The sequence below is a fragment of the Colias philodice genome, chromosome 25 (assembly GCF_061535455.1).
Source record: "Colias philodice isolate Cphi_HAF_F1 chromosome 25, ilColPhil1 Martin Lab GWU primary, whole genome shotgun sequence".
Lineage (NCBI taxonomy): Eukaryota > Metazoa > Arthropoda > Insecta > Lepidoptera > Pieridae > Colias > Colias philodice.
In genome coordinates this window covers 2,895,215-2,910,195 of record NC_143110.1, presented here as the reverse complement: position 1 = coordinate 2,910,195, position 14,981 = coordinate 2,895,215, and positions in this window count along the sequence as shown.

Here is a 14,981-nt window from a genome sequence, read left to right as displayed (position 1 = left end):
TTGTATCTGTACCACAATCATGCATAATCGAAATTAGTCCAAATTTTCTACGCAATTATAATTCAAGGTCATCCGTTTCATCTCAACTATTTTTCGTAACTATAATTTCATTGTTACATGACCCTCTTAAGCCGTTTACTTAATTAATTTCTTAACGCTTGCGTATAATATGTATAAGTATATTATATTTTGTAATTATATTAATGCGATGATGCTGGTTATGGCGTAAGGTTATTTGCAACTTTTTTTTAGAATTTGTTTCCTCTTGCGTTAGTTATTTGGGTTATATTGATATTTAAGTTGATCTAAAGGACTGGTAAACATTCAGAGACTTATAATAATTCAAGCTTTTTAACCTCTGATGAATAAAAGTTATTACCTAGTATGTGCTGTGTATCCATAGGTACTAATATTATAAATGCGAAAGTAACTCTGTCTGTCTGTCTGTTACTGAACCACGCCTTAACTACTGAACCAATTTGCATAAAATTTGGTATAGAGATATTTTGATACCCGAGAAAGGACATAGACTACTTTTTACCCCGGGAAAAAGGATAGGTTTTATCCCGGAAATCCCACGGTATCGGGACCTATGAGGGTTTTTCTTTGACTGCGCGGGCGAAGCTGCGAGTGGAAAGCTAGTTTAAAATATATTATGTTTATCTGAGACATTATTCTTGCAAAAATACATTATTTAGGTTTTTCTTATCGAAATCTGCCTTGCTCGAAATAGAAGGAGTCATCAAGATACGCAGCTATATTAGATTACTGTCAGAATTTCCAACCAATAGTGTAGCTTGGAATTGCAATTTTTTTAATACTAAATTCTATGTTATCTATAGTATTTAATATTTTCTTTATCTTTCATTTATCAGGGGATGTACCTAATTGTTCATTTAGAGATTATATTTATTAAGTATTAGGTGTTTTTTATACGATCTTTTACACAGAGGTTTTGAATCAATTTCCATGTAAATACTTACGATACGAGTGTTCAGCTCATTTGCATTTTAATTTAAATGATAAGGTATTTGTTGTTTCGAGTTCATTGGTGGAAGGATGAAAAAACTTTGTACCGTTAATGTGATGATACTGTATGAGGTTCTTAGTCTCTTTGTATACTAGTGCTATGGCCTGGCCCTGCCCGTGTAGTCTCATATAATCTACTATATAAAAATAAGTCGGGTTTTCCTTCCTGACGCTATATAGCTCCAGAACGCACGAACCGATTTCCACGGTTTTGCATTCGTTGGAAAGGTCTCGGGCTCCGTGAGGTTTATAGCAAAGAAAAGGTGTCTCTGGTGGCGAAACGGAGTTCGCCCGGTTTGCTAGTAATTAATATAGTTTTAAATATCTTCTTCAACTCATGTAATTATTGTATTGCCACCTTGATAAGTGTACAACATTTATTAAAACTGTCCGATTAAAGTGGGTCAAAATCGACGAGTCTAGGAGACGGTTACACTCGGTGAAGATATAGCCTTAATTTCACATAGACATTTTATAGACATAATTTCATTCCTCTCATTTTTTATTTCTTATTTGAAACTTACCTACTAAATAATGTCAACCCGGGTGGAGCCAGGAGTAGCAGCTAGTATTATAATATACATAGTGACGCGAACGTTCGTGACTCAAACTCAAACATTTATTTATTCAATTAGACTTCTTATAAAAGCACTTTTGAATCGCCATAACATTTTTTAACATTTGCTACCGGTTCGGGAAGCAGTATCTATGGAGACGAACCGGCAAGAAACTAAGCATTAACTAAGTACATCCATACTAATATTATAAATGCGAAAGTAACTCTGTCTGTCTGTCTGTTACTCAATCACGCCTAAACTACCGAACCAATTTTCATGAAATTTGGTATGGAGATATTTTGATACCCGAGAAAGGACATAGGCTACTTTTTATCCCGGGAAAATGACGTAATCCCTGAACACCCACGGGAACGGGAACTATGCGGGTTTTTGTTTGAATGCGCGTGCAAAGCCGCGGGCGGAAACCTAGTATTATAATAATTCCTAAATATTGTAATGCTGTGTATAAATTAAGCAATTTTAACTCATTTTACAGTTGCTCCACCCACAATCTTATTATCAGCATTCACTCTCAAAAGACATTGTGTTTATTTGATAAAACATAACGGTATAAACTTTTATCTCATGCTTACGTCATTGGCTTGTGTTTAACTAAATATATTTGTAAATGATTAAGTTTTGCTCTCGTTAATTGATATAAACATTGTAAAATTAGAAGCTGACCTAGCAAACGTTGTTCTGCAACTAAATTTTATTATTGTAATGACCTAGAAGTATGAAATACTTATCTTAATACATATAAATAAATCTCGTGTCACAATGTTTGTCCTCAATGGACTCCTAAACCACTCCGATTATAATAAAATTCGCACACCATGTGCAGTTCGATCCAACTTGAGAGATAGGATAGTTTAAACATGTATTAAAGAGTTTAGTAGTTCTAAATTTAAAACTTACATAAAAAATGTACTAGTTCAGAGAGCGTACTACAGTATTCAGGAATATATGGACGATAAAGACCCATGGAGGGTTGTCGCGTAAACACCACAGGACAGTTCTTTGGCATATTATGTAGTTAGGTAGATATAAGTTACATATTATGTAAATTTATTGACATTATTTAAAAGAGCAACTATGGAGTTTCTTGCCGATTCTTCTCCATAGATACTGCTTTCCGAATCGGTGGTAAATGTTAAAAATACTATGTAATGACGATTCGAAAGTGCTACTAAATAGTAGTCTAATTGAATAAATAAATGTTTGAGTTTGAGTTTGAGTTTTTGTAGGTACCACGGGCGAAGCCGGGGCGGACCGCTAGTAATCTATATATATAAAAGAAAGTCTGTATGTTCCAACACTTATAACTCGAGTTCTGCTGAACCAATTTTCATGGTTTTAGATTCGTTGGATTTGTCTCCGTCCAGAATAGAAGAATAAATCATAAAAACAACAAAAACTAGACGAATAAATATTTTCCCAAAATTTTGATTTTCGTACATGTCAATCATTAGTTGTCAATCCTGTCAAATACGGAAAATAATGTTTGACATTCATGCGTTCAAAAATGTATTATGTGTAAAATAATAAAAAAATAAAAAGGGTGAATAAATATTGTTTGTATTTATTTTAAAATCAATTATTAAAAAGTGCAATAAAAGCAGATACATAAAAATTCCTCAAATGTTTGTGTTTACGCGTGTTTTCAGAAATTAATAAGGTATTTTTGGTGGGGAAACTAACCAAGAAGTTTAGTTCGATTAATTATTAAAAAAATTCTATAAAAATGTAAAAATTCTGACAATTATTTGTTGCGATTTCGTCGACTGCGTCAACAATATTGCTATCAAATTGCTATAAACAAGCTAAATTGCGTTTTTAAGATTACATCCATTTATGCGATGCAATTAGCACAGAAGAAGGTGCAGAAAATGTTAATCTATTGATTATTTTACCGGCGACATACCTACACAGGTAGCCCAAGTGAATATGCGCAAGATGCAATGACATAATAATATGTTCGTCATTATGGTCGGCCAGATTTATTCATTACATTTAAGTATATGTAATCCGAAATGGATGGAAATTATTCAACTGCTGCTTCCCGGACAAATATAAAGTGATCGGCACGACATCACCACACGTGTTTTCAAGCAAAAAATCCAATCACTGATGAGTTACATTAATGGAACACATCTTTGGGATTATTCAATGATGGATGTATTCAATCGAATGACAACAATCTGGCTTGCAGCATGCATACATTTTAATTTGGTTAGTCGAAAGGATTCGGGCAGATAAAATATATAAGTGTGCGGGGATTGCTAATCCTGAAACCGATCTAGACCGACATAACGTTGTTATCACGAATATGATTCATGGACCGTGTGACACCATCAACCACCAATCACCATGCATGGTTGACAGTGAGTGTACCAAAAGGTATCCACGAAAATTGATGGCAGAGACCATCACAGGCAACGATGGTTACCCACTGTATCAGCGTCGATCGCCCAATGATAATGGTAAAATTATTATCACAACTAAAGTGAAACGAAACGATGGCGTGGTCGATAACAGTTAAAGAATGAAAAGAGTTAATCCATGCTGCACAAATTATTAAAATTCAGTCATTTTTCTCTGAGACGTGTTTGAAGTAATAAAATAAAATACTATTACATATCAATCCATATAATTATTTATTTTGTATCATTGTATTACGTTCATCAAAGCCTAAATTAGTTCAGCTAAAAGGTAACACAACATTCATTGACAGGGCGGTACGAAGTTCGCCGGGACAGCTAGTATATATGTCGTGGCCATATCGTAAATTTGCTCATTTCATGATATGACTGGCCATTTCACGAAATGGTCGCATTTCGTGAAATGGCCAATTTAGTTTGGCCACATCATGATGTGGCTTGAGCAGATCAATGATAAGAAATCGTTTCACGATATGGCCAACTAAACGCGCGGTTTTTTCATAAAATGATCAAAATTATTTGATCATATCGTAAAATAGTTACATTAATCATTGGTAGAGGCGCTGCAAGCTCTGTGTTTATGTGATAAGATGGCGGCCGCTGGCGAAAATTTAATTATTCGCAGTTAAAAACTTCATAATTCGTTTTAATAACAATATGAAGAAAGTCATAGAAAAGAATTTACGACGGTTCGAGTACTATGGAAAATGTGGATATCTTATAATATGTATTGAAGAAAAAATGCGTCTTAAATAAAATAATTTAAGACGCATTTTTTCTTTTAGGATATATATTTATATATCCTACTATAGTATTATAATTGTTTGTTTTTTAAAAAGCGATTCTGCTTCTGGCACTCGCCGGCCGCTGCCGCGGCACGCTCGCTTTGCTCGCTCGGCTCGTGCGTTGTTTATCAAAGTCTAACCTAACCTAACCTAACTGTTTTTTATTGCAAAAACGATTCGCTTCTAGCATTCGCCGGCCGCTACCGCGGCACTAACTCGAATGACATTAAACAAGTTTTTAGAATATTCTGAATTTTAATATTTTATGGACTCTTTATATTTTATACGATCTGACCAAATGTGGATGGCCAAATCGTGAAACGTTGACGATTTAACGATCTGATCAAACTATGTTGGCCATTTCATGAAATGCGACCATTTCGTGAAATGATCGATCATATCATGAAATGAGCAAATCTACGATATGGCCACGACATATATATAGATAAGCTAGCAAACCTGGCGAACTCCGTTTCGCCACAAGAGACACCCTTTCTTTGCTATAACCTCACGGAGCCCTAGACCTTTCCAACGAATGCAAAACCGTGGAAATCGGTTCGTGCGTTCTGGAGTTATAGCGTAAGGAAGGAAAACCTGACTTATTTTTATAATATAGTAGATTGTCAAAAAAGTTAAAACTAATATAGATTAAAAATATTCTTGTTTACATCAATAATTGCAATTAATATGAAGATCACCTTGCAATTAGCATCACATTGTCTTGCGCAATCCATTAGCATTCACTCCGAGGGGCTCCCAGAGGGCTTACTTAACTTACTTTCTAGATATCCCGGCTTTCTTCAGTTTTGTATCTGTAGGTACATAATAATCATAATCATACTAATATTAAACGCGAAAGTTTGTAAGTGGATGTTGGTTACTCTTTTACGTAAAAATTACTGGACAGATTTAGATGAAACTTTACGGGAATGTAGGTTATAATGTAGGGTATATACATCATAATATAGTCCATTGAATAAAAAGTTCTAGAGTGCGTGAGTTAGTAACGTAAGATGTTTCTTCGGAAACATGTCAAGAGTCCCTAGGTAATAAACATACTAAAACCCCGGGCCACTAGGAGGAGCCCCGGAGTGGGGGGAGGGGGGAAATGGGTCCATTTTTTCATTTTTCGCTTAAATCTCAAAAACGGTACATGTTAGAGAAAAACTTTCAAGGAAAAGTTGAAAGGCCATAAAATTATCTACAAGTTGTACCTGAATCATTTTTTCCTATATCCTACCGTTTCTGAGTTATACGCGGTAAAACATGATTTTGGCTCAAACAATTTCCACATCAATCGATCAAAAAATATTTCTTTCTTCCAAAAAACTCAAATGTGCAACTTGTGACCGGTACTGATAAATTGCTCTTAATTAGGTCTATAATTGGTAAAATAAACACATTCCTCCATGGAAGCCTTTAGGAGGAATCGATTGTCAAAATATTATAATATGGTAGTTTGAGTTACTGAACTTGATCTTTTTATTTTTTTTCTTCCAAAAAACTCAAAAGTGCAACTTGTGACCGGTACAGATAGATTGCTCATAATTGGGTCTATCATTGATAAAAATACCAGATTCCACCACGGAGGCGTTTACGGGGAATTGAATTTTATTAGGGTAGTTACGATACTTGAACTTTTTATTTTTTTTCTCCAAAAAAACTCAAAAGTGCAACTTGTGACCGATACTGATAGATTGCTCTTAATTAGGTCTATAATTGGTAAAATAAACACATTCCTCCATGGAAGCCTTTAGGAGGAATCGATTGTCAAAATACTATATTAGGGTAGTTTGAGTTACTGAACTTAATCTTTTTATTTATTTCTTCCAAAAAACTCAAAAGTGCAACTTGTGACCGGTACTGTTAGATTGCTCTTAATTAGGTCTATAATTGGTAAAATAAACACATTCCTCCATGGAAGCCTTTAGGAGGAATCGATTGTCAAAATACTATATTAGGGTAGTTTGAGTTACTGAACTTGATCTTTTTATTTTTTTTCTTCCAAAAAACTCAAAAGTGCATCTTGTGACCGGTACAGATAGATTGCTCATAATAAGGTCTATCATTGATAAAAATACTAGATTCCACCACGGAGGCGTTTACGGGGAATTGAATTTTATTAGGGTAGATACAATACATGAACTTTTTATTTTTTTTCTTCCAAAAAAGCTCAAAAGTGCAACTTGTGACCGGTATCGATTGATTGCTCATAATTAGGTCTATCATTGATAAAAAAAACCAGATTCCACCATGGAGGCGTTTAGGAGGTATTGAATTTTATTAGGGTAGTTACGATACATGAACTTTTTAACTAACTACCCTAATAAAATTCAATTCCCCGTAAACGCCTCCATGGGGGAATCTGGTATTTTTATCAATGATAGACCTAATTATGAGCAATCTATCTGACCCGGTCACAAGTTGCACTTTTGAGCTTTTTGGAAGAAAAAAAATAAAAAGTTCATGTATCGTAACTACCCTGATAAAATTCAATTCCCCGTAAACGCCTCCGTGGTGGAATCTGGTATTTTTAGCAATGATAGACCCAATTATGAGCAATCTATCTGTACCGGTCACAAGTTGTACTTTTGAGTTTTTTGGAACAAAAAAATAAAAAGATCAAGTTCAGTAACTCAAACTGCCCTAATATAATATTTTGACAATCGATTCCTCCTAAAGGCTTCCATGGAGGAATGTGTTTATTTTACCAATTATAGACCTAATTAAGAGCAATCTATCAGTACTGGTCACAAGTTGCACATTTGAGTTTTTTGGAAGAAAGAAATATTTTTTGATCGATTGATGTGGAAATTGTTTGAGCCAAAATCATGTTTTACTGCGTATAACTCAGAAACGGTAGGATATAGGAAAAAATGATTTAGCTACAACTTGTAGATAATTTTATGGCCTTTCAACTTTTCCTTGAAAGTTTTTCTCTACTATGTACCGTTTTTGAGATTTAAGCGAAAAATGAAAAAATGGACCCATTTCCCCCCTCCCCCCACTCCGGGGCTCCTCCTAGTGGCCCGGGGTTTTAGTATGTTTATTACCTAGGGACTCTTGACATGTTTCCGAAGAAACATCTTACGTTACTAACTCACGCACTCTAGACCCCCCTTGGAGGGACTCATTCAATGGACTAAATAACACATTAGCTATAGAAATACTTGATTTTGCACGCGGGTGCGTACTGCGTCCGTGGGTGAAACCACGCGGCACAGTAAATAAAACTGAAAAACCGAAATGTTCCAAACGCCTGGAACAAATTTTAGATGTTACTTTTCTGTTTTTTCTGAACAAATTAGATGTTACTTTTCTGTTTTTTTATTAGATGTACTTCCTAATCGAAAGAAGAAGGATTGTATTAAAAAAAGAAGTAGGTAGGTAGGTGATGTGCGTAGATTCATAAAAACACACGAATAATTTAAAAACACTACTACACTTCTATGGTATCATTTGTAAAAACAAAAGTGTTATACAAAAATAAAATTAAAATGTATTAGGTACGTTTACGTACATTCTAACGTAAAACAAACTAATTAATTATGGATTCTGTTCTGAACTGTGAATTTACAAATGAGACAAAAGATTTCTATCTACGTTTAATTTTTAAATATTACTGCATTATTATTGATGAAAACAAATCTATAATTGACTCGTATCTGTTCTGTAGTATCGCTTTGAAAACTACAACTTATCTAACACTTATAGCTGTGCCCCGCAGTTTCACCCGCATTGCTCCGCTCCTTTGATGATATAATTCCTCGATAAATTGGCTTTATAAGACCGGAAGAATTTTTCAAATCGGACCAGTAGTTCCTGAGATTTTTCAAACAAACAATTAACAAACTCTTCAGCTTTATAATTTCAGTATAAATAAGTATAGATTGGTTTTACCTGACCTTTTTCTCAATTCAAGAAAAACCTAAAGGGTACGTATTACAGCAGTAATTATTCCGGAGAGGAAAAGTGATAGCGCTAGATGACCCGTCTAGCGTTGTCACTTTCCTACATTGGAAACAGTACTGTTTAAAAAGCATATGGTGTCCCCTGAGAATAGGTCGTAAAAGTGTACATTATATACATACTAGCTGTCCCGGCGAACTTCGTACCGCCCTGTCAATGAATGTTGTGTTACCTTTTAGCTGAACTAATTTAGGCTTTGATGAACGTAATACAATGATACAAAATAAATAATTATATGGATTGATATGTAATAGTATTTTATTTTATTACTTCAAACACGTCTCAGAGAAAAATGACTGAATTTTAATAATTTGTGCAGCATGGATTAACTCTTTTCATTCTTTAACTGTTATCGACCACGCCATCGTTTCGTTTCACTTTAGTTGTGATAATAATTTTACCATTATCATTGGGCGATCGACGCTGATACAGTGGGTAACCATCGTTGCCTGTGATGGTCTCTGCCATCAATTTTCGTGGATACCTTTTGGTACACTCACTGTCAACCATGCATGGTGATTGGTGGTTGATGGTGTCACACGGTCCATGAATCATATTCGTGATAACAACGTTATGTCGGTCTAGATCGGTTTCAGGATTAGCAATCCCCGCACACTTATATATTTTATCTGCCCGAATCCTTTCGACTAACCAAATTAAAATGTATGCATGCTGCAAGCCAGATTGTTGTCATTCGATTGAATACATCCATCATTGAATAATCCCAAAGATGTGTTCCATTAATGTAACTCATCAGTGATTGGATTTTTTGCTTGAAAACACGTGTGGTGATGTCGTGCCGATCACTTTATATTTGTCCGGGAAGCAGCAGTTGAATAATTTCCATCCATTTCGGATTACATATACTTAAATGTAATGAATAAATCTGGCCGACCATAATGACGAACATATTATTATGTCATTGCATCTTGCGCATATTCACTTGGGCTACCTGTGTAGGTATGTCGCCGGTAAAATAATCAATAGATTAACATTTTCTGCACCTTCTTCTGTGCTAATTGCATCGCATAAATGGATGTAATCTTAAAAACGCAATTTAGCTTGTTTATAGCAATTTGATAGCAATATTGTTGACGCAGTCGACGAAATCGCAACAAATAATTGTCAGAATTTTTACATTTTTATAGAATTTTTTTAATAATTAATCGAACTAAACTTCTTGGTTAGTTTCCCCACCAAAAATACCTTATTAAGACGATACACAAAAAAAAATCCACTGCTTGGCGGGCGGAGTCTAATAGCTCGCTATCGCGAACGCGGGTGTGCGCGAAGTCATTCTTGCAAACTCGCCGCGCTGCCGCTGGCCGACTCGGGACAAACATGTATGGAGTCGTCATACAGTTATAATATTGTTATACATTTATTTAATTGTTGATTTATTGGTTTTATTTTCTTGCTTATAAACAAATAATCTTCTTTTTAACAACTACTTAGACATTATTAATTATTATTATTACATATTTCGTAATGTTTACTTTATTACAAAATAGTACAGGTTATAAATAATCTTTAAAATAACAAAAAATATTGTTACTCTGAAAAAATGAAATGGTACTCAATAACGCGGACTACTGAATTGATTTAGATAGAATTTGATGCTGACGTAGATATTACATCATGCCAAGAAATGAAAGGTACTATTTCTGAAAGAACTTATAAACCCTAATTCTTCTCAGTCAAAGTCAAGAGTTGAAGATATCACTAATACAGTAAAACTGATGCGAAACTTTGGATGTTAATTTGTATATTTTTTTTAGTTGTTACTTAATCACGTCAAGACTACATTACCAATTTTGATAAAATATAGCTAATTGCCTGGATTTACACATAGGATACTTTTTATCCGAACTGAACACTTCTGTGGGATAAAACAGGATTCACGATATAACCTAATTCCACGCGGGCAAAGCCGCGGTCGGAATGATATTTTTTTAAATAAAAAAATTGTTTAAAAAAAAACACAAAATATATTGACGCATGTATTTATTTTTTGCACTCTATTATAATTGTAAGTATTCATTACAAATAATCAAAATAAAATAGCCAGAACAAAGTTCGGCCCTGGTAGGGTAGGTAGGCAGGTACAGCAATGTGAGACGAACACTGGCTTATTTATACCAATAATAATGTATTATAAACATTAAATTAAGTTTACTTTCTAACAACAAAAATACATAATATTAGCTAATGTGAAAACGAATCAACCAATCATCCCACAACAATGAAATGTGCACACAAATATTCATCCAAATCGGTTCATGTGATTAGGAGGAGTGACTGCAGCGCCATCTTCCGGGCCCAATTGTGTTTCCAGATCACCCAGGAACTCAATTTAATATACTTACACAAAATTTTTCGAAATGAAAACTCACATTACTATGTAAATATGAATATAAACCTGTTTTAGTACTAAGCAATTTCCCGCACAGGTGTAGTAAGTATAAATGAAATAAATATCAACATCAAATTCTTTATACAACATACTTATCTACCACCTACTAAGAAATGTAATTCTTGAAATTTTTTCGTATTTTTTTTAAATATAATACTACTCCAATGAGCTCCTGTTCCATATTATGTCCACCATACTTACACTAAGTTCACCATGATTTTTTATTTCTTTGCACTTTGTTGCTTTTTGCTAAAAATGGAATCATGCGATAAAACCAGTAGAGCGTTGATAACATACATTTTTGACTGAATAAAGGTACTAACGAAGGAGTGGGTTCACATTGTGAAAAATCAGTGGGTTTATTTTCCTTCTGGATTCCGGATTTCTGAAAAGATTATCTATGCTATAAATGAAAAAACCTTATACATTCGTTATGTACTTAAAACAGGGGTACATATCAAACATCGTCTATAATACAATTATCATCAAATTTAAAATAAAACCAACTTACTTCATTAATTTGTTCCAATTGTAAGCATTCTTTTTCCATCAACCTTTATGTTTCTTCTTCTTATTTTCTTTATTGTCCCCATTTGTCTTATCGTGTTGTCACCCTTTTTTACGATTGTGCGAGCGACACAAGTTCCCCGTGTGACGGCCGTAGCGGGAATGACTCGTGCAGCGATCGGGGTAGGAAGGTACAGGGCGGCTCTCGCTATATTGGCTGGTCGCGCGCTAATTTCTAGTATTTCTTGTTTATTTCAAAACCATCGCATATTTCAAAATTCTAAATCGGTAGACGTATAGGTTGTATATTTTATAGTTAATATCCAAAAAGTCGTAACTTTACGTTTGTTATTTTGAAGATGCCAGAGATTAAAAAAAAATAACAATGAGAACTTTGTATTTTTTTTCTATCGAGAAAATATCATGGAATCATGTTTCTAAAACGGTAGACGTATTGTGTTACTATTGAACTTTCTTGTCAAGAATTTTCATCACGACAACTTTAATAATATAAAAATTACGAAGGTTTAAAAAGGGCCGTAAATGTTAGAAAAATTAATTCATCACCTTAATTTCTGAAAACACGCGTAAACACAAACATTTGAGGAATTTTTATGTATCTGCTTTTATTGCACTTTTTAATAATTGATTTTAAAATAAATACAAACAATATTTATTCACCCTTTTTATTTTTTTATTATTTTACACATAATACATTTTTGAACGCATGAATGTCAAACATTATTTTCCGTATTTGACAGGATTGACAACTAATGATTGACATGTACGAAAATCAAAATTTTGGGAAAATATTTATTCGTCTAGTTTTTGTTGTTTTTATGATTTATTCTTCTATTCTGGACGGAGACAAATCCAACGAATCTAAAACCATGAAAATTGGTTCAGCAGAACTCGAGTTATAAGTGTTGGAACATACAGACTTTCTTTTATATATATAGATAAAACTCAAAGGTGACTGATATAGTGATCTATCAACGCACAGCACAAACCACTGGACGTATCGGGCTGAAATTTGGCATGCAGGTAGATGTTAGGACGTAGGCATCCGTTAAGAAAGGATTTCCCGAAATTCTTGCGGGAACGGGGAAAAACGGGGATGCACGTACAAAGTCGTGGGCGGAAGCTAGCATCCTTCATACTTCCTTCTGTAGGTAGTAAAATGTCGATCAAATGACCATTAAATTTTAATACGTTTTTAAAACGAACCTTTTTTGTTTGAAGTTTTGAAAAATAATCCCTGTAGAAACAATTGACGCTGTGATAAAGGTTGTTTCTGAAAAAAATATTTATCAGATCGAAATTAAATTTACGCAAGTATCTAGAGTGGGTACCTACTTATATAGCCTGTTTGTTGCCATATTGATTTCATACATATTAAAGTGTGGATAAGTTAGTTATTTGATCCTGACACAAGGAGTCTTATAATAATAACCACAGATAACAGAAACTAAAGGATAATAACTGTAGGTATGTTAATAATGCAAGATGACACCGTTTTTTTCATATTTAAAATTATGCGCGTCACATTTAACATAATAATTGTGAATTGAAAGTATTGAATCAGCGACCGCAAGTATGGTAAGACATAGGGCTACCATTATACCATTGTGACAAATTGTCCTGTTAATTCATTTATTTTTCTGTATGTTTTAATGATAGTATGAAATATGAATGGTAAAGGTGTATTAGAATGTAGGTGATAAGCTCTTAACTCTTAAGCTATTGAACGGAAAACTACATTGAATAGCATATTTTTTATCACCCAAATTATCAGTTTACTTTCGTTCGAGTCATCTAATTTCTTTAGACTAGCATTAATGTATCATAAATTACGAAGTGTTTTTTCTAAAAAAAAACACAAAGCTCGCAAACGACCCAAAAGAATAAATATAATTTATCCAGAACTTGCCATATAACCGCAAACATTCGTCACCATTTTGGCAACCCTACCAAAAGATGACTGATACAAAATTCCGCGCGAGAAAAGTTTGACAGGCATTACGCATGCGCGGGACGGTCCGTACGCGCAGCCATGCCGCTTTCCAACCCATTGTATGTGGACTTCAAATCGATAAGATTTTAAAGATATTATATAAAGTAGAGTAAGTTTGGTAGATTTTGTTGATTTGGTAGATTTGTAGGATAGATTCTGAATAGGCTAGATATTTTTTGTAGATTAAGTTTGGTAGAGAGACGCTATATGAAAACAATTTTGTCAAGAAATTTATAAAATGTTAATTTGTCTATTGAATGCACTATCTAATTGGTGTATTATCCGAAATTTCAAGAAAATAGCAAGTAAGTATACAACAGTTTAATTTTAATGATCATTTAACCATTTTCATCATTCACCCAATTAATTTATTCTTCCTCCCTGTCCGAATTTCATGAAAATCGGTTCAGTAGTTTTCCCAGTACCCCGTTCCAACAATGTAACCTTACATAATTGAAACTGTTCCTTGAACGTCATAAATAAACTTTATTTGCGTCTTTCATTAAATAACTAACCGAGTGTGGGCGTTGAATATTCATTTGTCACCTTTGACTTGATATCCGTTTGGGTGCAAAGATTATGATATAGATGCGATGTAACAAATATTTATCGATCTATACTACATAGTATAAAACAAAGTCGCTTTTTCTGTCTCCTATGTCCCTATGAGTGCTTAAATCTTTAAAACTACGCAATCAATTTTGATACGGTTTTCCTAATTAGGTAGAGTGATTGAAGAGGTTATAGTATATATTTTATTAGGTTTTAGACAAAGCGGGCGAAACCGCGGACGTAAAGCTAGTATGTAAATAAAAACAAATTCCTAATTTTCTGGGTCGCTTACATTTTTTGTTATTTATCAGAAGGTTCCACAGTGTTCTACACAGTGACGTTTTTCTAAAGAAAGAAATGATGTGATAGCATGCCCAAATCTCTAATAATGGGTTGATGTCACATACAAAATCAGAGCATCCACGTCATGGGATTAAAGTTAGTAGACGTCACTAACATCACCTGACATGCTTATAATGACGTATTGATGTGTGATGTGTCATACACGTCATACACATATTGTGTTCTTACGTCTTCTGTAAGACATAGGGAGTATTCAGAGAGAAAGCTTGAAACTTATAAGCGCTTATCGGCGCTTGTCATGTTCATATATTTTCCTGCGCGGGTTGACAGCACTGACAGGAAAATATATGAACATGACAAGCGCCGATAAGCGCTTATAAGTTTCAAGCTTTCTTTCTGAATACGCCCATA